The following is a 27,149-nucleotide window of genomic DNA, read 5'->3' on the forward strand; positions in this document are numbered from 1 at the left end:
GATCATTTGCTGGATGGATTTCTGAAAATCCACGATCATTCCATGCTATGCCAGGGTAATGGTAACACTCTCAAATCAATCGGTAATGCAGTACTCCGTATCAGTTCTATATCAGGATTTTAAATCAGTAGATGGTAAGTCATATCACTGATTCTCCGACCTGCCAGATTGCGCGCGGATAAAATACTGAAAAACAGGACCTCCGCTCAACGGGAAGTGTTGTTGAGTCCTAAAGGTCATCACCGACCACAGTACAACCCTTCCCTAAAGAAGTACATCCCGTCATTGATGGGAGGAGCCGGATCCCCAGCTTTTCGTGTACCCTCCAGGGTGGTGAGAACCAACCACCATGCCAGAAGCTTATCATCCTCATTTCATATATTGGTAGAATAATTCTACCAATTTATGGTATAATAAGGGATAAATAGTATGCCATGTATTGTTTGTGCTTGATTTGTCGTAGTTTTGCTATAATATTATATCATTCCATCAATTCACAATCACTACATATCACGCCAATGAAGTGGAAGAACTCCTAAATCTATCGGCAATGCGAAAGATCATTCAAAATTAAGATGGCGTGGACTGGATGACTGAACACCCAAATTGTCTTAGCGTGCTTTCAATCACAATATATTGTGGCATTTAGGGTGGATGTTCATTGAATGCTGGTGTGAAGGAATAAACTTGAGGCACATGACAAGGAAAGGGCTAATTTAGTAAGGCTTTCACGGTCTAAGCTTGCATGGAATGATCGTGATTGATTGTTCGACAAAAGGGAATAACGGGAAGTTTCATTATTCAGTTGGCATGTCATGGAGTAATCGTAAATGAATTGCTTAAGTAATGCTGTTATTTTACAGCCATACTTTGTAGTGTATGGCCATTCGATTGTGCATTTTCAGTCTTACTGTATTTTGATGTTTCAGACTTTTTGCATTTCACCCCATTATATATCATTTAATCAATTTTCTGCGTGTTCATATACTGCGCACTCTTTTTGTTTTCATTCTTATAAAGTGCTGCATAATTTTTTTTTTTGTTCATTCAATAATTTGTTTTTAGTTCAGATCTATTTAATAAAACTCTTTTTTTTTATCAAATTTCTTATAAAAATAAACGGCAATGAAATATTTGATTAAACATTTTATGACTAGGTTAATGAGGACGTTATTTTTTTTTTTTTCTGTGCAGGATTTTCTTTGAATTATTTGTAAAACATTTTTTAAAGTTCTCTAACGATTTTTATTCTTCCTGATTTCTCGAATAATGTAATTTTTATCTTTTGTCAAGATTTCTTTATTAAACCTATAACGAGTACAACACAAAGAACCGAATGAGAAAGCAGAGATAGAGAAAGCATGAGAAAATATTTTGAATTTATATAGTTATAGAAAGAAATCTGCTGACACAGCGTTTTGGTTTAGTGGGAAAATATTAGTCTGTCAACTCAGAAGATACAGTGAATTCGGATTTCGAGTAATTAGGAAATTGTTTTCAGAATGTACATGTATATTATTTTCAGAATGTTACATATATATGCAATTTTTTTCAAAATATATTGATGCATTTTTCTGGTCAATATGACCTAGTACTGCTTTCTTTTAACTATACTTAAGATCTTGTAGAGTATATTAATAATTCAACAAAAAAATGATGAAAATAAATTGTTGAGAAGTATATGCTTTCATAATAAATCAGCTCTTCAATGAAAAAAAGATACATAGATAAACTTGCTGTTGTTCAGGAAATATCAGGAAAAAATGGCTGAAAATTCAACCTTACAATTTTATCCACATGAAGAAGTCACAGCAGATAAAGTTATTTTGTGACTGATATCCTCTTAAAGAGACCAAATGTCTTGCACAGTTTAGCCGAAAATGGCTCTTGTGCCACTAAACCTCACAACCAGTCAACCTATTATACAGTAATTTGCAAATAAATCCTCTAAATATGGAATTAAATTATGTATTTCATAATAAAATTTTATTTGTTCTAAAGGCACTGATTTATAATGAAAATGAAACAAAAATAAAATCATAAAAGAGTCAAGGCATGCGAGTTCTAAAAGATCAAACAAACGAACTTGGGGGAGTTAATGTTATATTTGACAATTTCTTTATTCCTTATAAATTAAGTCAACTTCTTCTAAATTGAATTATTAATATCCTTGGTACTATCAGAAAATATAGACCATAGCTTCATGATCAAATGACAAACAAAGAAATACTTAATTCAAAATTTTATCTTATAGATGCTACAACCATTGTGAATTCTAAACAGCAGAAGAATGTCATTCTTTTGGAGCGTAATGCATCATGATATATCAATTAATAATAGACCAGGAAAAATATCAATATAATCCAACATAATTAACTGTAGATAATCTTGATCAACTTTTAAAAGAGACAACTTGGGAAGCAAATCATAGGATTACATTTTATAATAGTACTACTGGATAATTCTGCTTACAATGCATTTTTATCTGGACATAAATGGATATCAAACTGAATCAAAATAAATTGACGAAAATGATAAATTTTTTAGAAGAATTAGACAAATTATTTTCATATACTCAAGCAAGAAAACATTCCTCCAAAAAATAAAGAGTAATGTGATAAAATCGAAAGAATGCAAGGTGAATGCGAGAGCTTGGGAAACAAATCGTGTAATTACATTTTATAATAGTACTACTGGATAATTCTGCTTACAATGCATTTATTATCTGGACATCAATGGATATCAAACTGAATCAAAATAAAATGACGAAAATAATATTTTTATTTTGATGAATATAATGATTTTTTTAGAAGAATTAAACAAATTATTTTCATTTAAGCAAGGAAACATCCCTCCAAACATAAGTAGTCATGCGATATAATTGAAAGAAGATAAGACAAAAATATAAGCAAATGTGAGATCTTGGTAAATAAATATCTGATCTATGAGTATATTTTATAATAGTAATTCTGCTTACGATGCATTTATTATCTGGACAGCAATGATAATCAAATTGAATGCCATCAAAAACATAACTTGTAAAAAAACCCAAGTCTCGCTACTCAGTTCTGTCGTAAAAAGTTGTGAGATCCATGTAATACCAAGTCGGTTAATTTATTCAGTCCCTACTTAAGGGTCTTTCTGTCTTAAGTTATTACGTAATTAGCTAACCTAACAACATCTTATAGTTACCATATCAATATTAAAAATCTTTTATGGTTTAAATAAATAGATTGACTTGACCATCGCATGAAACCACAATGTATCTTTACATTAAATTAGATTGCATTAACATATTATATTAAATTATATTGTTTAGTGCGATTGCCAAGTCAATCTATTTATTTAAACCATAAAAGATTTTTAATATTGATATGGTTACTATAAGATGTTGTTAGGTTAGCTAATTACGTAATAACTTAAGACAGAAGGACCCTTAAGTAGGGACTGAATAAATTAACCGACTTGGTATTACATGGATCTCACAACTTTTTATGACAGAACTGAGTAGCGAGACTTGGTTTTTTTTACAAGTTATGTTTTTGATGGCATCTCATTTCTTTTTATAGATAGTCCTTTTCTTATTTTTGTATGTAGACTTCCTCTTTTTCTTTTCCGGTACTACTTGTTGAGCTTCAGCTACAGTTTTTCTCAAAGCCCACTCCCTGTCTCTATGAGTTTTTCTCGTAAGCTTTGATGTTACAATTTTTGACAAGTCTGGACGGTAAATGCTTCTTAATCTGTTGTATTCACAAATTGAGGATTCCTGCGCTTTAATACTTCCAAAGTCGATATTAATTAGATGTAAGCCATCCAGACTTGTAACTCTCGAAAGTGCCACATAAACTTGACCGGATGTGAATACTGCAAAACCGATATCCATCAGTGCATTATTTAGACTTAGGCTCTGACTTTTGTGTATAGTTATAGCATAGGCTATACATATGGGAAACTGTTCGCGATGAATATAAGCTCTATTAATAATTTCAAATTTAGTTTTGATCGGACTAAGCTATTAAACATGTTATTTATTAAATGTAATGTATATTTTCTTAATTACTTTTGTATTTTCCAGATCAACCTTTACTCTTTGCACTATACCGATAGAACCATTAACTAAACCAAGACTCACGTCAATATTTCGCCTTAACATGACTTTTGCTCCTATTTTTATAATTATGTTCTCTTCCAGGCCTGCAGTCATAGAAGCATCGCCTTCATGTTTTTTTATGAATTCACGAGCTCTTTTTGTTACGTATCTGGGGCAATTATGCTATCTACAGCTGTAAGTTTTATTTTGGGATGTGGAAGAAATGTAAGCATTGCAGTATTTAATTGTTCATACATGTTTTTTGTAGGTAATAAGCAAACGGTATCATCAGGAAGTTTCGAGAGGTGCTCAATTATTTCAATTAATATGTTTTCATTTGAATTGGATTTGAGAGTTAATAATCTAGTCGAGAGTAAGTCGCGGTCTTTGTGGAGTCACACTTAATCTTACTCTATTTAGCATTTCAACTAAGTCAGAATCATTGAGTTGTCGCATGTTAATTGTAAGTTCATCGTATATGAATAGTTCAATCCACAGATTCGGTATACTGAGGGAACCTAACAACTTGTTAGTTTAAGCAGTTGATAGTTTTTCAAAAGGTGACTTTTCTATTACAAGCGGAAGCTGTAAGAGATCTCCGAAAACTACACGATGTTTTTTTCCAAACCACCCATTCTGATCTTCGCTTGTGTCGAATATTTCACATAAGCGTAAATGAATATATGTTAAAGTAACATTGGATATCATCGACACTTCGTCTATTATAAACAACGCTACTTCTTTTAAATCTGATCTCAGAACTTGGAGCACTTCATCAGAAAGTGGCTTGTACTTCGGTGTTTTCTTGTGTTCTACAGGCAGCTGCAAATAGTCTATGTTTAGTCAATCCATTCATATTGAATGCGGTTATTCCTATTGGAACACTAACTGCCAATTTTTTATTTAAATACATCTTAACCCAAACTTTCAGAGTTTTTATTAAAAAGCTCTTTCCAGTGCCACCAGTTCCACTCACAAACAGCATAAAACGTCAGCGTTATTATCTGTTGTGTCCATTTTATTTGTGATCATATCGAAGACTCTTTTTTGATCTGCATTAAGTTTTGCGATCATACTTTGAAGATCAGTTTGCTCTTCTTCTACCAGATTGATTCTCTGAAAGTCACCCATTGCGTTTGCAGCTTCCACAGCTTCAAATTGAATTATTTCAAATTAGATATTGTTACAAACCTGTAATTTTGCTTCCCAGAGCAAATAGTATCATCATAAGAAAGACCGTTTAACAGTGATCTGTATTGGATGCTGTCGGAAGCCGAGCCAGTGATCCCAGAGCTTGGTGACAAACTTGGCGACGAATTTGCCGACAAAATGTATAATACTCGAAACTTCGAGAAATGTATCGATCAATCCATTATTACACGCATATTTTAGTTTTTCCTTGATTTATACACTAAACACTAATTGTATTCTAAATTTGAAGCTTCTATGTCTGCTAGAAGTGCCTTAGAGTTTTGATGATCGGTCAGTCAGTCAGTGACAAAATTCACAAACTTTGACTAGTTATAATTCTTAAACTGCTGGTTCAAATTTAATGAAATTTGAAATATACCGCGTTTATATAATGCCTGCTTGGTTACTGAAAATTCAGGCTTCTAGTTTTATCCACAACGAAGTTATAGGTAGTCGAAAATGGCCGGAACTGCTTCGAGAAAAGGATGGTACGGCCGTGCCGCTTGTTTTTGCTCGACTTGGCGGGGGCACTGCCGTGCCCCCAGATCTAAATAAATTGATGAAAAGAATGCCATTTTTTGAATAAATAGGCAAATTATTTCCATTATTCAAGCAAGAAACATGTTTCCAAAAATAACGAAATAGCATCTTACAGTCGAAAGATTACAAGGCTAAAATCCAAATGATTTATCATCAACTTCCCCTGTTAATTTACTACTGAGTAATAAATATGCCCAATGCAGGTTCTGTCCATCAAGCAATGATAATAAATCTGATACATAGTGTAAGAAATGCAAAAATACACATCCGTAAGATCCATGTAACATATTTTTTGTCCAAATGCCAAATAAAAAGTAGGTAAGTTTTATTTTAAAATGTTCTAATTCGGTTTTTATATTTTAGATACATATGTTTATATTGAGATATTCATTTCATTATTTTTCTACAGCGTGAAGTTTATTCGATAAAAATGACTTTTATTTAAATCTAAAGATGCAATATGAAAACATGGAGAAAATAGGCTTAGGTTGGTTTTTAACAAATTTTTTGTAAAAAGATATAGATATTAGGATTAAACTTCTCTCTATATGAAATACGCTAAGAATTTGTTACAAATAAATTCATTTTGATTGGTGGGTCTTCTTTTCTGTCAAAAGTGATTGTTAATAAAGAAAGAAACGAAGCAAAAAAAAAAAAAAAAACCCCTCATTCCTTCATTTTTATTATTTAAAAGGAAAATAAATTATCAATACTGGCTTAAGAAAAAATATTGAAACTTTCTTCAGAAACTTTTTGTTTTTTGCTTAAAAATCAAATCAATGTTAATTGTAAGACAACATTTTCATATTCATTGAGCAAAATTTGCTTACGTTCAAAATCCAATAAAGTTTGCGAACTGTGAAATTTTTTTTAGTTAGATATGCATAACTTTACATTTATTTTGCTTTTCATGTTTAAGATATTAAAAAATTTGTAATTAGTATTTAAAAAAATAGCATTATTATTTTCAAAGCAAAATTGATTGAGAAGAATTTCTGAGTTATCAAAGAAATGATAATGGGCTAAAATTGTTTATTATTTATATATTTATTATTATTACTTTAACTGCATTTTATTAAGCAAAACAGAGCTTTATTTAACGCAAGTCTCTGATAGCGTCAAGGTTATTTGAGAATAGAATAGTTAGGCTCAAGGATTCGAATACGTTGATGACGTCAATGCTAGACGTTCGTCGCTTTCTTCCAACATTAAACACAATAAATATCAAATTTAAAAGCTCTTTCAGGAACAAAAACATCTTTCTTGGATCTAATATTACATGGAATTTTGAAGACAAAGAAACAAACGATACGAAAAAAATCCAAATTTTGGACTATTTTAATAAATATCAAATTTTTTTAATATAGTTGTGAATGAAAAAAAGTAGATTCTTCTAAAACTCAAATCTCAATTCTCCAAATATTTATCTTAAGATTTCCATGGGTTGGAAATCATCACGGACAGATTTTTTTATCCGCGATTTTCGCTGATTAATGTATTTATTTTTTTTATATTATAGATTGAATTACATTATACTATTGAAATATAGCATATAAATAACAATTTGCCTAGTTTAAAAAATATTTCTACTAGTTTGTAAACATTGCATATAAACAGTTATTTATAAAGCTAGCCGTTAGTGGATTAATATAAATATCTGGAAAATCAAGCTTTGCTCGGCAGTTTTTTTTTTTTTTTTTTTTTTTTTTTGGTAAACCGTGGGTTTTTTTTTTTTTTTTCTGGAGAAAATATTTAGATACGAATCACATACTGAATATTTTTCATGAATAATATATGAATATTTTTCAATCTTACCTATATAAGAACTGATCATTTAAATAAATAAATTCGTAAAGGCATTTAGTTTAACCTGTTATTCGAAACCATCTGCTGCATTATCTTATTCATTTCACAGTTTATCTATCATTACTTATGTATTTGAACTTACACTCAGTTTTAACATGGTGTAAAATCAGGTCCGAGATGGCGCTGTATGACATTGTCAGCATGAGAGCAAATAGAAAAAGGTTCTAATAGTTAGTCATAAAAAATATTGTTTGTTTGTGTGTGTAAAATCGCGCTTATTCAGGAAAGATACCTATATAGAGAAACTTAAAAAACAAAAATATTAAAGATAAATACATAAGTAAAAAAGTAAAAAAAATAAGTAAAATCAAAAAGCACGACTCGAAACACAATACAAGCATCATTCATTTTGTTCTGACCACTATACTGCACTGCCACACTTCGAAGTGGAAGTTGAATATACTTATTCAAATAGTTAGCTATACAAAATGTTTTTGTGGGTAAAATCGCGCATTTTCAGAAAAGACACCTATATACAGAAATTTAAAAAGCAAAATCTTATCTCGATATAAAATTTGATCTAAATTTTTAGAGCCGCTTTCGTTATAAGTAAATTTTTATACATACAAGAATTGCTCATTTAAAGTTATAAGATTTTATCAAACATACTACGGACTTACTTTTAAGAAACAGAAAAGTTCAGAATAATTTTATTCTCCTATTATAAAATACACAATCATTTAAATAATAGCATTTCATTTATTTTTATCGGGTGGATCCAAGCACAAGCTTTTTGAAGTCTGGCCAAACGAGTGGCGATAACGTTTTCAATGTGGCAACCTAGACGGATTTTTAAAATTTATTTTTAATTTATTTATTTTATAATATATTTATTTTATTTTATTTATTTTTTTATTCTTATTTTTACTTATTTATTTTTTTATTCTTATTTTTACTTATTTATTATTTTATTTTATTATTATTTATTTATTATTTTATTTTATTAATAAATAATCAACCTAGATGGATTTTTTTATTTATTTTATTTTATTTTATTGATTTATTTTTATTATCAACTATTTATTATTTTATTTTATTTTATTATTATTTATTTATTTATTATATTTATTATTATTTCTGGCCTTCAAGTATCGTTTTTTAATTGAAAAATAATAATAATAATAACAAATATTCAATTAGTAGTCAACTTGGCGAGATTTCAAATAAGTCGCCAAGAGGTGGGCCCATCTAGGATTTTACCTTTTTATCCAATTAGAATAACAGATTATTAAATATTCTTCAGATATTATTTAAAACTAATTTATAATTTTGAGCAAATATGAAAAAAAAATGTTATTTTTACTTAATTGCTTTCATCATATAATTCATATCAGAATAATGCAAATATATAATGAACATATATATAGCATTTTCATTCACATTACAAAGTATATAATATCAAAAACTTTGTGCAAAATAATAATAAATAATTGCTGAATTTATAATAAATGTTTCTTAATTAGCTATTTTTATTCTTAAAGCAGAATAAATTATAATATAACTTGATATTAAATACCTTTAATTAGAATAGTTTTCTATCAACAGAGTTTCCAACGCTCATTTTCGTGAACTTCGAGAAATAAATCTTCAGATCTTTTCAGAAGATGATAATCCACTTTAATTAAGAAAATTTTTCTGTAACTGAACAACTTCTTGGTTCTTCATTTCATCTGATGACAAATTTAATGTTGAACAACTTACGGTTTAATTTTTTTTTCTTTGGCAAAATAAATATTTCTGATTTTAAAACATGTGTATAATTATTTTCGTTGAAGCGCAGATGGTAAATTCGAGCATTTGCAATGAAAAAGAAGTCTTTTCTTTCGCATTTATTAATCCAAATTTTCGGAACGTCAGAATAATCCGGAAATATATAAAAAATAATAATTTTGTCTTTTGATTTTCGGAACTGCATTACACAACTGGCATCAGCACAACCAGATATAATATACATTTTAAAATCTTTTTTGTAATTCTATTGTATGCAAATCAGAGTAGAACAGTTTTTCAAAGCACTTGAGCTGCAAAACAGAACACCGCAGACAGAAATTGGAATCACGAACGTTTGAATAGTATCTTTTGATTCAAAGAAACCCAGATATCTCACGATAAAATACGGAATTGCTCGAGATTTATTCGTAATAAAAATAAATTTCCTACATTTTTTATTTGGACTATAAGAAGAACGGGAAAAACCGCGGCGCCAGACGTGATATAAGTATTAAGTCATAAAAGATCATATCATTTATTTTCATTATCTTAAACAATTTTTAGTTAGCAAAAAAGAACAAAAAATGCTCTGAGAAAGCGAAATGGTCATTTAAAAAGAGTTCTAAAGAATGAGAAGAACCGGGAATAATTGTCATCAAAAATAAAATCACGTAATGCGGAAATTATACGCAATAAAAAGTTACGCTATGATCTAAGATGGCGTAGATATCATAGCCTGCAATTAATCAGGTATTTTTATCCGTTTTTGAGACTAGAATAAAGTTATTTTTTTAATTTCCAACCAGCTGAAACAGCAGCTATAAAATTAAATTTCATGATGATGTAATGAGCAAAAAGATCGTTTGCGCCTCACATGTGTGGTCTTCCTCATAAATAATATGCCATTAAGTGAACAGAATTAATTTAAATAATTTATGGAAAAGTCTGAACTTTCTTTTCGTGTATGATCAACCATAATTTTTTAACTGATGATTTTAAAGCTTTCTAAGCATAAAATCAAAATGCAATGCATTTTATTTTTTAAAACAATTGAATTTTTCCGTTTTCTCGATTTAGTTATAAATACTGAATTCCCAAATCGGAACATTTCTTTTTTCTTTTGATTATTATGTTATATAAAAATATTTTACTTACAGGGTGTCTCAAAACCCTTGACCGCGGCTTTTATTCCTTAAATATTGATCACAGACATATACTGTAAATTACAAAGTTGCGTAAAAACAGGTGCAAAATGTTATGAAATCGACTAAAATTTTCAGGGGATTAGACTTCAAAATATACGAAATTTTAATTTTTATACGGACCCCGTTTAAAAAATTCCCAGAGAGTAAAATGTGCCCCATCCTCTAATAAGGTCATGTACAAAATTTCAGCAATTTATCACAAAAAGTCTCAAAGATATGAAACTACATAAATGTTGATTTAAGCGACTTTTCGATGCCTGGATATGAGTTCGGAAAGAGGAAAAATCATGTCGGATGTTCGTGTTTCGGGGGTCGTACACAAATGAACAAAGAAAATGCTGATTGAATAAATAAATAATATTTTTGCTATTTATTGGTTCCAAAGTATTACAAATTTGTAAAAATAATAACTTTAAGGAAAGATTACTTAAAGAAAAGGTTACATAAGTTTTTTTACAAGTTCATTGACTGTGCTATTTTTAAGTTATATTCTGTAATTCATGATATAAAATTTTAAAGTATTTTTCAGGAAGCATAGATTTTAAAATTTGTATTTAAAACTAAAGATATGAAGCATATTTTATTTTCTTATGATGTCTTCCTGCATTGCGTCATCTGCACTGAAGCTGTAAACATTTGTATTTTAATTTGTGATTGACCCTTCACCAACTTTGTTTTAACTATCTTTGAGAGTTTCATCACAAAATTCTGAAATTTTGTATATGACCTTATTAAAGTATGGGGCACATTTTATTCATTGGGGAATTTTTTTGTGCGGGTCCGTATAAAAATTTAAATTTAATATTTTTAAAAGTTTAATCCCCTGAAAATTTTAATCGATTTCATAACATTTTGCACCTTTTTTTACACATCTTTATGATTTAAAGTCTATGTCTATGATCAATATTTAAGGAATAAAAGCCGCGGTCAAGGTTTTTGACACACCCTGTATATTACATTGCATATCTTAAAAATTATAAAAAAATATATTTAGTAGGTAAGAGGAAAAGCAACATAATAAGTATTTTTTAAATGTTTTAAAAGGATAATGTAATAAATAAAATATGGTTTATTTCATGATTTGTAACTCAAAAACTAGAGAATGTGTGATTCCAAATTCTCTTTCTATTATATCTTTTCCTAACAGATGGATTTTTAGAATAAGACTGACTTTTCTAAAATTATTTCATCCTGCGACAAATGCTGTTTTTTTCCACCTCTAGAAAATTAGCAGATATTTATAATCTCTTCAGTCTTTGACACGAATACAAATGATACAAATTATTTTTCTAGGCAATGTTTTAGCTTAAGGGCTATCATATACAAGGTGATTTCGTCCATGCGGAATTCTCAGTATCATATTTGCATATGAATTCATGGAGCAATTATTTAGCGAGTCACCCGTTCTACTGGTTTCCTATCCATTTCATTACGAAGCGGACACAAATAGCAGCAATATAATTGTTACACCACCGCAGACAGAATCATAACAACAATGCCTCCAACTCAAAGTAGAAATGTGGTTGTTGTATTTGTCTAACTTATTAAAGATAATAAGGTCTTCAGTTATTTCCGAATGTTATGTCCTTTGATAAAATTAAATTCAATATTCTGAGGCAGTAATTGCATCCAATCTATAGATATGCCAGGAAAATGACAGTTATTTTCAAACCGAACTATTTTCAAAATATATAACATAGTATACGAAAAAACGGAACGAAATATTTTCAAAATACATAGCATTTAAAAAAAAAGAAAATAAATATTATGAGAATATATATTAAATGAATAAATGTTCTGATATACAAAATCATTAATTAAAATGAGAGTATCAACTGCAACGAGTGATTTTAAATCTGATATTTTCTCGAAAACTTAAACTTTATTAAACGATTTTTAAAAATAGCAAAAAGAGAATCACCGAAGAAAATATGAAAATGAAAATATCGATTCTATTGAAATATTTGTAAATCTCCTAGCTTCTTGAAAAATCAGCTTGCATCAAACATTTAAAAAAAATTGCTGGAAGTAAATTGAGAGTAAATGGAAGAATGAAAATATTAACTGTATCAAAATGATTTTTAAATTTCCTATTTTCTCGAAAAGCTAGATTTTACCAAACGATTTTTTAAAAACAGCAGGAAGTGAACGCCGGGGAAAAAATTAAAAAAAATGGGAATATCAATTCTATCCAAATATTTTTAAATCTTCTATCTTCTTTGTCTCCATTAAACGTTTTTTTTAACTGCTGGAAGTAAATTGAGAGTAAATGGAAGAATGAAAATATTAACTGTATCAAAATGATTTTTAAATCTCCTATTTTCTCGAAAAGCTAGATTTTACCAAACGATTTTTTAAAAACAGCAGGAAGTGAACGCCGGGGAAAAAATAAAAAATAAAATGGGAATATCAGTTCTATCCAAATATTTTTAAATCTTCTGTCTTCTTTGTCTCCATCAAACGTTTTTTTAAACTGCTGGAAGTAAATTGTGAGTAAATGGAAGAATAAAAATATTAACTATATCGAAATAATTTTTAAATCTCATATTTTCTAGAAAATCTAAACTTTACCAAACGATATTTAAAAACAGCAAGGAAATGAATGCCCGCGGATAAAATGAAAAATGAGAATATCCGTTGTATCAAGATATTTTTAAATCTTTTAGCTTCTTTGGAAAATCAGTTTGCCTTACACGCTTTAAAAAAAACTGCTGGGGATAAACTGGGAGTAAATAGAAGAATGAAAATATTAACTGTATCGAAATTATTTTTAAATCTTCTAAGTTCTTAAAACACTAAACTTTACCAAATGATATTTAAAAACAGCAGGAAATGAATGGCAAGGAAAAAATGAAAAATGAGACTATGAATCGTATCATAATATTTTTAAATCTCTTAGAATCTTGGAAAATCAATTTGCATCAAACATTTTTTTAAAAAAACTGCTGGAAGTAAACTGAGAATAAATGGAAGAATGAGAATATTAACTGTATCGAAAGGATTTTTAAATCTCCTAGCTTCTCGAAACACTAAACTTTACCAAACGATATTTAAAAACATTAGGAAATGAATTTCCGTGGATAAAATGAAAAATGAGAATATCAGTTGTATCGAAAAAATGTTTAAATCTCTTGGTTTCTTGGAAAACTAGACTTTACATGAGAAATTTTAGAATCCGCTGGAAGCAAAATGCCAGATTTTTAAATAAATCGATGCATATCCAAAACAGTTTTGTAATTTTTTATAACAATTAAATTCTGTTACTAACACAGTACTGTGAAAAAAAAAACGATCCAATAAACACCTCACAAATCATATTCTTACTAAATTCTTTAAAAATCAAAATACATACTTGTGATCTTCTCCCCACTGCTGATGTTATTCAGAACTGGAAGTCAAGTGCACCACTGCATTCTAGAGAAGATCGAACGAGATGTTAAAGAGACTTGTTTCTTGTGACCAATATTTCTATTACTCGGACAGCCTAGGAATCACCTGTCAACCTCCATTTATTTCCGTTTTCCCTGGCTTTGTCCTTGGGGTTGAGGATTTATCTCTATTGCAGATAATTTCAATGTCGCAAGATTATAAATCAGTAGCAGAAAGGAAATCTTTATAAACATTTCATCAGGGAATTATTTTTTACGGTTTGTTAGTTAATGAAAAGGAAAAAAACATGGTTCCCAAGAGTGGTTTACCGATGAGACTTCCTTTTGCGCCTCTTTTCACTGATTAATTGATGAAAACCTTGATGCAGAAGATCCCTTTATAAATCAGTGGAATGAATGTAGTAGCTACGGCCATTCATAAAAGTATTCGATCGCTTGGTATTTCTAGTAATCTACAAATGCTAAAATAAAAAAAAAAATTGTCATATTTATTAACCTTAATAAAGGCGGAGGAAGTATGCTTACCACCAAATTAATCAATCTTTATATGAAGTGATGTAGGCTGGAATAAGTTCTCACAAATTTTTCAGCATAAAAGAAACTTAGACACTTCGGTTTCTTATCTCACACAAAATAATAAGTCTTCATTTATTATTTAGTTATTAATTAATCAAATTAATTAATAAATCAAATTTAATTTATCTAATAAGCTAAATGAATTTCTTTTCTCAGGTCAATCTCATTCCTAAAAATATTTTAATATGCCATGATAAGAAAAGAATGGCCCTTTAAAAGGTTAATTTGCAATTTTAAAAGCATGCAATTATTATAAAATTAACCGCACTCTTTAAATTATTTATTTCTTAACAATATGAATTTAAAATTTATAGCAACCTTAATTTCTGAATTGTGTAGGATTTGTGGCTTTACTGCACTTCTTAGGCTTTAATTTCTGTAACTTTAACTATCCAACCCTAAATCGTATTTAACCCATTAACAGCCATTTTTTTGTAATTTTTCGTCTTATAATTTATATTATATATATATATATATATATATATATATATATATATATATATATATAAATATTTTATACTTTTGAAAAAGGATATCGATATAAAATGATGAATAAAATCATTTCAATAAAAAACAAAAGACTTGTAAGTAACAGAATCGCTACAGTATCCTCTAAATTACAGATTTATGTTCAGTATTTCATTATAATATAAAAACCAAACCAAAAATATAATTCTTCAATTATGACAATTCTGTTCCGTTCAACTTATAGACCAATTTCGCATTTCATTTCTTCGTTTGTTGTGAAGAAACGAAACACAGATTTCACACTTTCTTTCACACACAGTATTGATTGATATATTTACGTGGGATGCAATTAAAGTGGCAGGCGTATTAAATATATTTTTAGTGCTGAGAAATGTACGTAAAATTCCAAAATCCACAAATGGAGAACGTGGCAATTAATGAGTTAATGGTGGTTCATTTGCTTAAATATCCGCAATGTTGCAAAATCTATTCATCAAGCGATAGCAGTCTTTAAAAAAAGTTGCTTTATCCATAAATAACCTAATAGTTTTAATTTCAAAACCAAATTTGCTTCATTTTAAACATATTAAATAGACACCATATGTTATTAATTTCATGTAGATTTGTCAATAGAAAATTGTGGGAATACTGAAGAATTAATTTAGCAGGTAAAGGTAAATCATACCACTTACTCTTCGACCCGCCTCGAAGGCACACGAATAATAATAATAATAATAAAAAAAAAAACTGAACGACCGGATTGCCACTACAACATTCCTAGCGGGAACTGTGGTTGACTGTTAAGGGCCATCACCGGGCACGGTACAACTCTTCCCTAAAGCGGCGTTCTTACGACCTATTCGCCTGTAGACGAAGCACACTTTCCCCTGATTTCCCCGTCTTCCGGTTTTCTGGGGTGCTTTGATGTTTATCCAATTTACCGACAAACTCGGTAAACTGGACAGGCATCAAAGAACCCCAGGAAACTGCAAGAAAGGGTCAAGGGGGGAAATGCGTGCCCCGTCTGAAGAATCATGGGTCGTTGGAACACGGCTTAAGGAAGTACGTCCCGTCATAGATGGGAGGCGCCAGACCCCAACCTTTTCGTGTACCCTCCAAAGTGGCGAAAATCACCACCATGCCAAAAGCTTGTCATCCTCCATTACGAAGTGCCTTCCTAAGAGTAGCAGATAAAGGTATCAGAAGTTTTTCACTTCGCACACTACTATTTTCGCCAAATCAGCACGATAATGTCCGTCCAAAAATCAATATAAAATATAATGTGCATTGCGCTTCGGTTCTAAAACATAAATTCAGTTTCCAGACACTATTAACCGCATGTCAAGAATTATACATATATTCAATAAAAATACTAATTTCATGCCAAAAATTAATATTTCATAATTATTGTACGTCAATGCCCTAAGAGGCAATTGACCAACGTCCACATTTTATTGCGGGGTTTGTGGAATAACACCTTTATTAGAGAATATGCGAGAAAATTTTGGGAAGACTATTCTGCTGTTGTTGCTGTGAGCTTTTTTTTTTTTTTCCCATTCTTCTTCTTTTTCTTAAAGTTTCACTAAACATCTAAGATATATAAAAAAATTAATCTCAGTAGATTTTTTTTTCTTTGCAGAAACGCATACATAACTTAAACCTTAGTTAACTTTCCAGCAAAAATTAGGAAATCTAGGTTTATTGAATCTCTTATTTAGTTCCGGAAAAAAATAAATTGCACTCAGAAAATACAGAAATTTACATAGTTACAAATTTTACAAAATTGGAAATCAAATAAATGAATGAAAATATTATCAAATAGGTTACTAAAAAAATCACAAGATAAAATACAAGAACTTACTAAACTATTTTAATTGATAAGAACTTACTAAACTATTTAAATTGATAATTAAAATTCATACGATTTTTTTTTCTTGATAACCGATGACAAATTGAAATAAGCTAAATTTTATAAGCTCACTTTTCTTATATCAATCTCAATACCAAAAATATTTTTATACATTATTATTAGAAAATAATGGCCTTTTAAATGCTTACTTTTTTCAAAGTAGAGGCATATTTCTTAGGAGGGATTTTTTATCAAATGTGTCATAAAAGTCGGGAAAGACAACAGACCGAACTGAGTAACTAATCGAATTGGCTGTTCAAAGTTCAAAGGGTTTGGTTTGGTTATATTAACGTCCCGTTTGAAGCAACACTAGGGCTATTTTGGGACGGACCTCGTAATTTTGAACCGCGGTCAGATGACGAGGACTACACTTAAGCTGGCACCCCCCTCTCCACACCACACCACACCACACCACACCAGCGGGAGGACGTTTGGTCATGACGGATTTAACGTGCAACAGACCCCCTTACACGACGGCGCTTCGGTGGAATCGGGTCACGAACCTGAAACCCTCCGGTTCCGAAGCCGAGACATTACCACCAGGCCACCGCGGCCCCAAAGTTCGAAGGGGAAAAGTACTAAAGAAAATAAAGGATACTAATTAGAGGTTAGGAAGTTGGTAGGCATTTTACCTCACACGATGTTTATTTGGCTTTAAAATACATAGTCAATGGTATACTCTAAACGCCGTACTTCTGCTCAAAAGGTTAACCAGAAATTATATTATACACATGCAGATCACTTTGGCATTAGGGGCTATCTACAAATTTATTTTCAAATCATCGTCAAATTTTTTTGCGGCAACTCTCAGTTTTCTTAGATTTCTCACGTTGAAAACCTACTGATTTGATGTAAAGCTGACTGAGTTAAAAAAATACACAACGAAAGGAAAGAAAGATCTTAAGAATTGTCCCAATATATGGGAATATAGAAAATAATGATTCATAGAAATGATTCGTCTAGTTTTTAAAGTCAGTAATTTATCCTGTAATTTAACCATGGCGTTTCCAGCAGTTCTCAAAAAGATATGCAAAAAAATTATCACAAATGAATCCAAAATGACATATTTTAATTTTTATATTTTGTCATGGTAAGAAATTTTTTAGAAAATGTCAAAAAATATCAATATTTCTCTCTGTAAATAAATTTTGGATATATCAATTAAAAATCACCTTCTTTATTTTCGATTAATAAAACTAAATTTAAAAAGACCGATGATTTAATATTTCATTACGAATGGTAATTCGTCGTACAATTTGATTAAAATCTTATTTTGATTAAAAATAATCGAATATTCTGAAAAACTTAAATAGTTTATATGAAATAAAAATATTTCTTTAGAATTATTTTTTAAGTAGTTGAAAAATGATAGGCAGACGATTTATTAAAAAGGTTCTTTTTCTATGAAATATAATTTTCATGATTCAAGTTTCACTAAAAGAAAATTAAGATTAGCAGCAAAAGTTTTTGATGCCACATTTATATTAAGGTGTATGTACACACTAGATTTTTGTTTTAATTTTAACTTTAAAAATCCAGTTTTTTCACAGTAGGTCATTAATATATGTTTGAACTCATTTCAGTGAGAAAAAACCATATTACACTAATTCTTAATTAAATAATATTTAATGAGCTAATTAGCATATTTTTTGAAACATGATATCTTAAATTCTAATTTATACAGACACGCAATTTTAGTTGGAAATTATGCCTAATATTAGTCTTCATGTTGTCTGCCTGAGTCAAGTTATAAAAATATATAGTTTTTTTTTTTTTAATTTTCATCAACGATGAATAGAAAAAGCGAGATTTTTTCTGTCATTTTAGTTATTAAAAATAATAGTTATTAAAAATTTATTACTATAAATAGAACTTTGATTAAGGCACATTTTAGCAGATGTATCACAAATAGAAGATTAAGTCTAATTAGCTTTACTTCCCGATTTTATTTTTAAAGATGACACTGTGATAAAATCTAAACGAGCATTAAATTCAATAATAATTTTTTAATTCTATTTTATCCATTCATATTTTTACTAATATATGCAATCGTACTTTGTTCAAACAGCTTTTTTTAAATCTTTTTTATTAATACTTTATGCATAAAAGATTTTCTATAACTTTATGCAATTCTAATCTGCTTAGTAGTGATAAAAACTATTTCAAAGAATTTTTAAAATATGTTTTGTTTTTTATTTGATTCTTCGATTATTTTCTAATTTTTATTTTATAAATTTGATCTAATTGATAAATTTTATTTTATTTATTTGATAAATTGATACATTTTATTTATTTTGATCAAAGGAAAATTCTTATATCAGTATATAATTACAAGAATATTTACTCATCTAAAAAGTATTGCTATTTTGTTAAAAATATCTCACATCTAATTGTCACATATTAACTGACGGAATTTTGTGTAGAAAATATGATGCATATTAGCAGAATGCTTCAGAAATGAAATAAGGAAATATTATTTATAATATACTTTAAGGTAAAAATGTAATGATATTTTAAAATTTAATTTAATCCTAATTAATTTTCAAAGTTTTATCTTAATTCAGCCCCTATTAACTTCATTCTAAAATGTTCTCTTATTTCCTGATCCCATTCCATTTTTTCTATTTAATTAATGCAACAGAATCTCTGTAAAATTTCAGACATTGACAAGCTCCCACACTCAGAGTGAAGGGATAAAGAAATTGCCGAGCTAAGATATTCTTTTAAAAGATCCCTATATTTCCTTTGCCTAAATCGACACGTGTAAAGAAACCCCTATCAAAATCTCACAATATATAATCGCAGGGATGAATCTTTCATTAGCTGTTCCTCTTTTCGCTCTTGTGTTCTGCGTTAATGTGCTCTCGCTTCTGCTTGTACATAAATTATGCCTCCCGGGATGGAATAAAACGAAGTTAAAATTCTAAGTGTCTTCTCTGTCTTCGGCCACGATTCTGCTTCAAAAATTATGTTTACATAAATATGTAATAATATTAGAAGTTTTGCTTCCATGAAATGAGATCTTCGTACCGAAAACAGAACACTACACTACAGAATAATTTTCATAATTTATGTTATACACTCAAGACTTATTGAACAAAATTTTTCAGAATTATCAATTCGTATTGCTTATTCCTCTGAAATTCCTGAAATAAACATGCAAAAAAGTCTTAATTTTACTATTAACAAGAGGAGATTAATGCAATATACGGTTCCCGGTAGTTAGGATCTTTTGGGGCGGAGTTTTCCGAGAACAAAATTAAGTATATTTCAAGAAGTATATATTTGTGGAGGTAGAATTTCACAGCGAAATTTGATACACATACGTAAGAAGACCTGTTGAATCGAAATATTAAAAAATTCTTGATTTCCATATTGGAAAATTTTCACGAACTTGGATAATCAATTTGCCTACCTCAACAAACCTGTCCTATTAATACATTTCCATCGATATCAGTTTTGTGAAGATGCGACAATAAATTTTTAAAAAGTGACAGAGATGCCCCCCCCCTTTTTTGACAATTGTTTATCAAGTTTCCAACAATTCAAATTTCAACAATCCTCGACAGATTTCGGATGTTAATATTGCAGTCTTAACACTTAATACCACACCACACCTCCGTTTCTAGAAATCAAGTGCCTCTTTCCAGTTTAATAGAAAAGTAGGTGAACTTATTTTTAAAAAACTACGCAGCAATCAATCGAAAAGAAACGAAAAAATGACAAAATACGAATGCATATAATATAGCAAGAAATGATAAACACTAGAGTGAAAAATATCTGGAGAACAATAAAACTGAGTGAATGAACATGAAGATGTACAGTATAAGTGAAAATATAAATGTATTATAAAAATTTGTTTCTTGTGGGGGATTAAGGATATATTATGAATAGAATGCGAGGCGTATTAAATAATGCCCTAAAATTGTTAGGTTTAATCTAATTGGAACAATTCACCTTAACCAATTAGGAATCTAATCATGTTTATGATTCTTTTTTTTTTGTTGTTGAAGATGAATGATTAAGGACTCTTTTGTACCAAAGGCTTTCTAGCAAAGATGAGGGTTTTCATGGTGCCATGAAAGAGTAAAAGGACTGGAGGTCGCAAAGTGAATGGGATCGCCGTCTTCTCCACAAGAGCAACAGTCATCTTCTGATAAAAGGAAACGGTGAAAAAAAGAAGGGAATGGACCATGTCCTCTTACAAACAGGATTTTTTCACGAGTCCATGAGAGTGGTTACAATTTCACTGTTTTGATGACTTTATAAACAGAACGACCAGTGTTTCCTCTATCCCAAAGATTTTGCCATTTTCTTTTAAATATTAACTGGAGACGCTGTTTAAGATGGCACCGGGGTTTTGGAACTTCAACTGAAACATCTTCGTTAATGGCTGCTTTTGATAGAATATCAGCTTCTTCATTGCCTCAATAACCAGCATGTGCTTTGATCCATCTTAAGAGAATGTTTGGATTTCGGAGGAGTAGGGACTGGATGTCTCGGACAAAGTTGATGAAAAGAATGGAGATCTTGTATTGCTAGCAAACGTGAGAGACTGTCTGCCCAGACTTTAATCGTCTCATTTTCTTCACTAACTCGTATAATAACTTTTTTCAGTCCAAGCTATTTGGCTTGAAACACAGCATAAAATTCCTCCAGTTTTCCTTTTCATTCAAGGACTTTCATTCCATTTTCGAATGGGCAAAGTGAGTAACCTGTTCAATATTCTATTCTAGTTAAAAATATTCATTTGTTTATTTATCGATTCTTCATCTCATTTGATGATAAATCTAATTATGCAACATCTAGAGGCGTATTTTCCAGCAGCCAGTCTAGCATCCAGTCCCTAGCTGGAATTTGGATGATAAAAAGTAATTATTATTCATTTATACATCTCTATTATTAATGATGAATTATGTATGCGTAAAAATGTGTGTTGGCGCTCCATCAAACAAACCGTTTGATTTGGAGTTATCGAAATTAGTACAAATATATTTTGGAGGATGAGAATTTGCACATCGGATAGATTTTTGTATGAAGTTTTAATTAGAATTTTAATTAATTAAAAATTAATACTGATTTTGGCCTTTTTCTGTTGTAACTACCCTAAATATAACTGCACAAAGCTAGTTTTTATATCGTTTTGAACTTTAAAAAAATGCCTTTTTAAAGATAAAAATTTTTATTGGAGATCAATTTTACCTGAATTTTGACATTTTAATAAAAATATCTTTCTGCATAATTTTTAACAATAGATTTCCATGCTGAGAAGAAATTCAAACTTTTTCCATTCTTTCATCAAACATTTGATCGTGCGATTTTTTTTTTCATTATTGAAATCCGAAGTAGAAAAACTTTTCCTTTGTTAAGATAGTTCTTTATATACGCAATTTACGAGGAGAATCAGGAAGTGAAATTAAATCTATCTATACTTATAATAAAGCTCAATGTGTGTGTGTGTGTGTGTGAGTTGGCGCTCTACAGGCCAGGTCATTTGACATACAGCTATCAAATTTGGTACATGTATACCTTAGAGGTCGGGAATGTGCACCTGGGGTCCCTTTTTTTGAAATTTTAATTAGAATTTTAATTATTAATTAAAAACTAACTTTCCCGCCAAAAAAATCTTCCATTTTCCCCACCGCCAACTTTTCCGAGAAAAAAATCTTCCATTTTCCCCACCGCCAAATGAGTAAGGCTTCAATGTTTTTTTTTCCCAGCAGTAATGAGGCTAGGGTTAAGATTTTTCGGCGGATTATTTCAAACGATTCTGTTTATTTTCTTAATGTTTTATGCATTTAAAATCAGGCATTGTTAATTAATCCATGTTTCAGATTCATTCTGAAGTAGTTTTGAATTAAAATAACACAGAATAAAGGAAATTAAAAATGTATAATCTGCATAGCGTTACCCCAACTGGCGTAGAAAAATTCACGCATTTGCGTTACCGGAGCTGGCGAAGAAAATTCACGCATGCGCATTCTGATTGTTGCCATGACAACCGTTACCAACGGATGATTTAAATTATTTTTAGGTTAGTTGTATGCTTTTGTAAGTAAATTGTATTTATGTTAGTTATATTTTTTTGTATATGCTTATAGTTTTAAGTACATCGTTTTTTAAGTAGATTTTTTTAACATGTTTTCAATTATTTAAATTATTTTTAGGTTAGTTGCATGCTTTTGTAATTAAATTGTATTTATGTTAGTTATATATTTTTTTGTATATGCTTATAGTTTTAAGTACATCGTTTTTTAAGTAGTTTTTTAAACCTGTTTTCGACCGATTATTTTAAACGATTCATTTTATTTTCTTAAAGTTTGATGCATTTAAAATGAAACATTGTTAATGAATCGATCTGTTCATGATGAATCTGAGAAAATTTTGTTGGCAAATTCTTGAGATATTACATAACTTAAGAAAGATATTCTTTAGTGCCCATAAAGTTTAAACGCTCAGTGACTCTATTATCAGTAATCATATTATTAAAAAAAATGCTTTGTTTCAGTAAAAAATATTATTATATTAATTGCAGTTTAGTCATTTCCATTTTAATTTTAAGCATAAATTCTACCGGAATTAACAGAAAATTAGAGAGATACATATTATGTTATGGCTGCAGGACTTTATATCATTATGAGTGAATTACATGACTATCAAAATTTGAAGCTTTAAAATATTTGATGAAGAAGCTATTAAAGTAGGAATTACATAAAATAGTTAATTATTAAAATTTTAACGAGCATTAAGATTGGCGAACCGTCTGGTCGCCACAGGCGGCTAGTACTTATATAAAGCTCAATGTGTGTGTGTGTGTTGGCACTCTACAGGCCAAACCGTTTGACCTACAGTTACCAAATTTGGTACATGTATACCTTGGAAATCGGGAATGTGCACCTGGGGTCCCTTTTTTTGAATTTTTAATTATAATTTTAATTATTAATTAAAAACTAACTTTCCCGCCAAAAACTCTTTCCATTTTCCCCAACGCCAAATGAGTAAGGCTTCAGTTTTTTTCCCCACGCTAATGAGGCTAGACTTAAAATTTTTCGGTCGATAATTTCAAACGATTCTGTTTATTTTCTTAATGTTTGATGCATTTAAAATTAAACATTGTTAATTATTCGACCTTTCAGATTCATTCTGAAGTACTTTTAAATTAAAATAAAACAGAATAAAGGAAATTAAAAAAGTCTAATCTGCGTAGCGTTACCCCAACTGGCGTAGAAAAATTCACGCATTTGCGTTACCAACTGGCGTTGAAAATTCACGCATGCACATTGTCTTCTGATTGTTGACAACTATTATCAACGGATGCGGACGTGATTTAAATTATTTTTAGGTTAGTTGTATGCTTTTGTAATTAAATTGTATTTATGTTAGTTATGTATTTTTGTATATGCTTATAGTTTTAAGTACATTGTTTTTTAAGTAGTTTTTTTTTAACCTGTTTTCGACCGATTATTTTAAACGATTCTGTTTATTTTCTTAGTGTTTGATACATTTAAAATTAAACATTGTTAATTAATCTATTTGCTCATGATGAATCTGAGAAAATTTGTTGACAATTTCTTGAGATATTTATTACATAAATTAAGATAGACATCCTTTAATGCCCATAAGGTATAAACGCTCAGCGACTCTGTTTTCAGTAATCATATCATAAAATAAATGCTTTGTTTCAGCAAAAAATATTATTGCATTAATTGCAGAATAATCCTTTCCACTTTAATTTAAAGTATAAATTCTACGGGAGCTAACAGAAAATTAGAGGGATACATATTACGTTATGACATATTCCATATTCTTCATATTCTATATTTCTCACATATTCCATATTCTTCATATTCTATATTTCTCACATATTCCATATTCTTCATATTCTATATTTCTCACATATTCCATATTCTTCATATTCTATAATTCTCACATATTCCATATTCTTCATATTCTATATTTCTCACATATTCCATATTCTTCATATTCTATATTTCTCACATATTCCATATTCTTCATATTCTATATTTCTCACTTGTCATACCGGATAACGACTTACCGCGCACAATAATGGTGAAATATTAACTTTTGGTATGAATTCCGAGATTTTTTTTTTCTGAATCTATCATGTATCCTTGCCGATTAATCCCTCCCATGCGTTAATAGCATCCAAAAATCGAATTTGTTTTAGACATGTTTTTCTTAACTGACTGGAACAAAAATGCAACACAAAACTCCACTTGTAGTCGAAAAATCCCATATTTAATTTGATATATTTAAGTCATTGCTGTTTTGAATTATCACATTTCCGAAAGTATAGACGGACAGACAGTCAACCCACGAACTCGAGGTCCAAAACGTGGAGACTCGTCAAAACCTCGAGTTCGAATTTTTTGACGATTACTATACTTTCTCTATACTACGCATACGTGAAAGACAGAAAAGAAAATGACAATTTATTGCACACTTCATATGTAAATTATAACATTAAAAGTTAACAATGAAGGTCCGGAATTCTATGAACGAAAAAACACAATGGAAAGAAATACAATGCCAAATACAAAATTTTTAAAAATGTTGAAAGAATATTAATATTAGCTTCAGCCGGTTCGCGTGGAAAGAATATTGTGAAGTAGAATTAATATTAATATAAAATAATAAAAACTGCAAACCTCAACTCATTGATCATTGATACAGCATAAAATAATATAAATAAAACGTGAAATTTACGATTCCATTACTAAATTTTATTTCTTGCCTTTCTTTATTCACATATCAATAAATCAATCACTTTAGGCGCACACATTCACAAACTCTCCTTGTTGTCTGACGCCAAATCAAAAGTATCTCTTTTCTTTCTTATATACGCAGTACAGAGAAAGTATAGTAATCATCAAACCATTCGAACTCGAGATATTGACGAATCTCCCTGTTTTAGACCCTTCCGAAATCGAAAAGCCCATTTTTGGAAAATGCCCTTCCATGTGTCTGTAACAAAGATAAATCAAAAACGCTTTAATCTGGGCAATTGAAATTTGGCATACGATTTTTACACCAAATTCGCTGTTTTCTGTAATATTTTGATTAAAACCTGTTTGGAGGAAGTTCGTCTATCCGGTTGTTCAAATATAAGTAAACACCATAATTACAAAGTGAAGACAGCTTGACAGATAAAATTCTGCACACAGATTTAATATCTATAGCGAGGTACATGACAAATGGTGAGCCAAATCCAACATGGGGTCGACTGTCTGTCGGTCTGCATTTTCAGAAACATGTAAACGCGATAACTCAGAAAAGCAATGAGTTAAATGTATCAAATTTGATACGGGACTTTGTGATTACAAAAACAGTTTTGTGTCAAATCTTAGTTTCAGTCGGTTGAAGAAAACGTGACCAAAGCTAAGGTTCAATTTGTCGGATGCTATTAATGCATGCTAGCGATTAATCGCCAAATAACTCGCCAAGGATGGCACGACAGATTTAGGAAAAATGCTAAATTCACGCCAAATTAAATATTTCGTAACTATTGTACACCAGTGCCATGTAAGGCGTTCTCGGTGACGACAAGTTTATTAGAGAGTATGAAAGAAAATATTGCAAGAGCACTCTCACTGATTTCTAATAAGATGCCACACTTTATTTCAACGATTTATTCCTATTTCCTTCCATTTAACATTGCAAAATACACGATGAACAATTAGGCACGTTGAAGTGATTTTTTTTTAAATCTTTCAAAATAATCGCTGCTTAAGTAAAGATTTAAATATCTGGTAGACAGTAATTTGATACACAAGTCTGGCACATCATTCAAGTACAAGAGATTAATGAATGAGCATCATGCCTTTAATAAATTGTTGGCACCATGGATTCACTGCATAATGGAAGAAACAGTCTGCTATTTAAATAGTTTTATTATTTAAATAGCCTTATAAATATTATTTAAACAGTCTTAAAATTATTATTTAAATCGCCTTATAATTATTATTTTAACAGCCTTATTATTATTATTATTTAAACAACCTTATTATTATTATTATTATTTAAACAGCCTTATTATTATTTAAGCAGTCTTATAATTATTATTTAAACAGCCTTATTATTATTATTTAAACAACCTTTATTATCATTAACAGCCTTATAATTATTATTTAAATCGCCTTATAATTATTATTTTAACAGCCTTATTATTATTATTTAAATAACCT

The 27,149-nt window shown here is 29.8% G+C and overlaps 1 protein-coding gene across 2 annotated transcripts in view; it reads right to left on the reverse strand.

Moving 5' to 3' along the window:
- LOC129956914 (feline leukemia virus subgroup C receptor-related protein 2-like) overlaps positions 1–27,149 on the reverse strand; it is a 204,357-nt gene that overhangs the window by 143,689 nt on the left and 33,519 nt on the right. The window contains exon 1 of one of the 2 annotated variants that reach the window (XM_056068946.1): positions 13,955–14,107. The exons of the other annotated variant lie outside the window; for it this stretch is intronic. The gene's annotated coding sequence lies outside the window, so the exon portion shown is untranslated. Of the gene's footprint in view, positions 1–13,954; positions 14,108–27,149 lie in introns of those variants that run through there. 2 annotated transcript variants of the gene reach the window in all.

This window comes from Argiope bruennichi, chromosome 11 (assembly GCF_947563725.1).
Source record: "Argiope bruennichi chromosome 11, qqArgBrue1.1, whole genome shotgun sequence".
Lineage (NCBI taxonomy): Eukaryota > Metazoa > Arthropoda > Arachnida > Araneae > Araneidae > Argiope > Argiope bruennichi.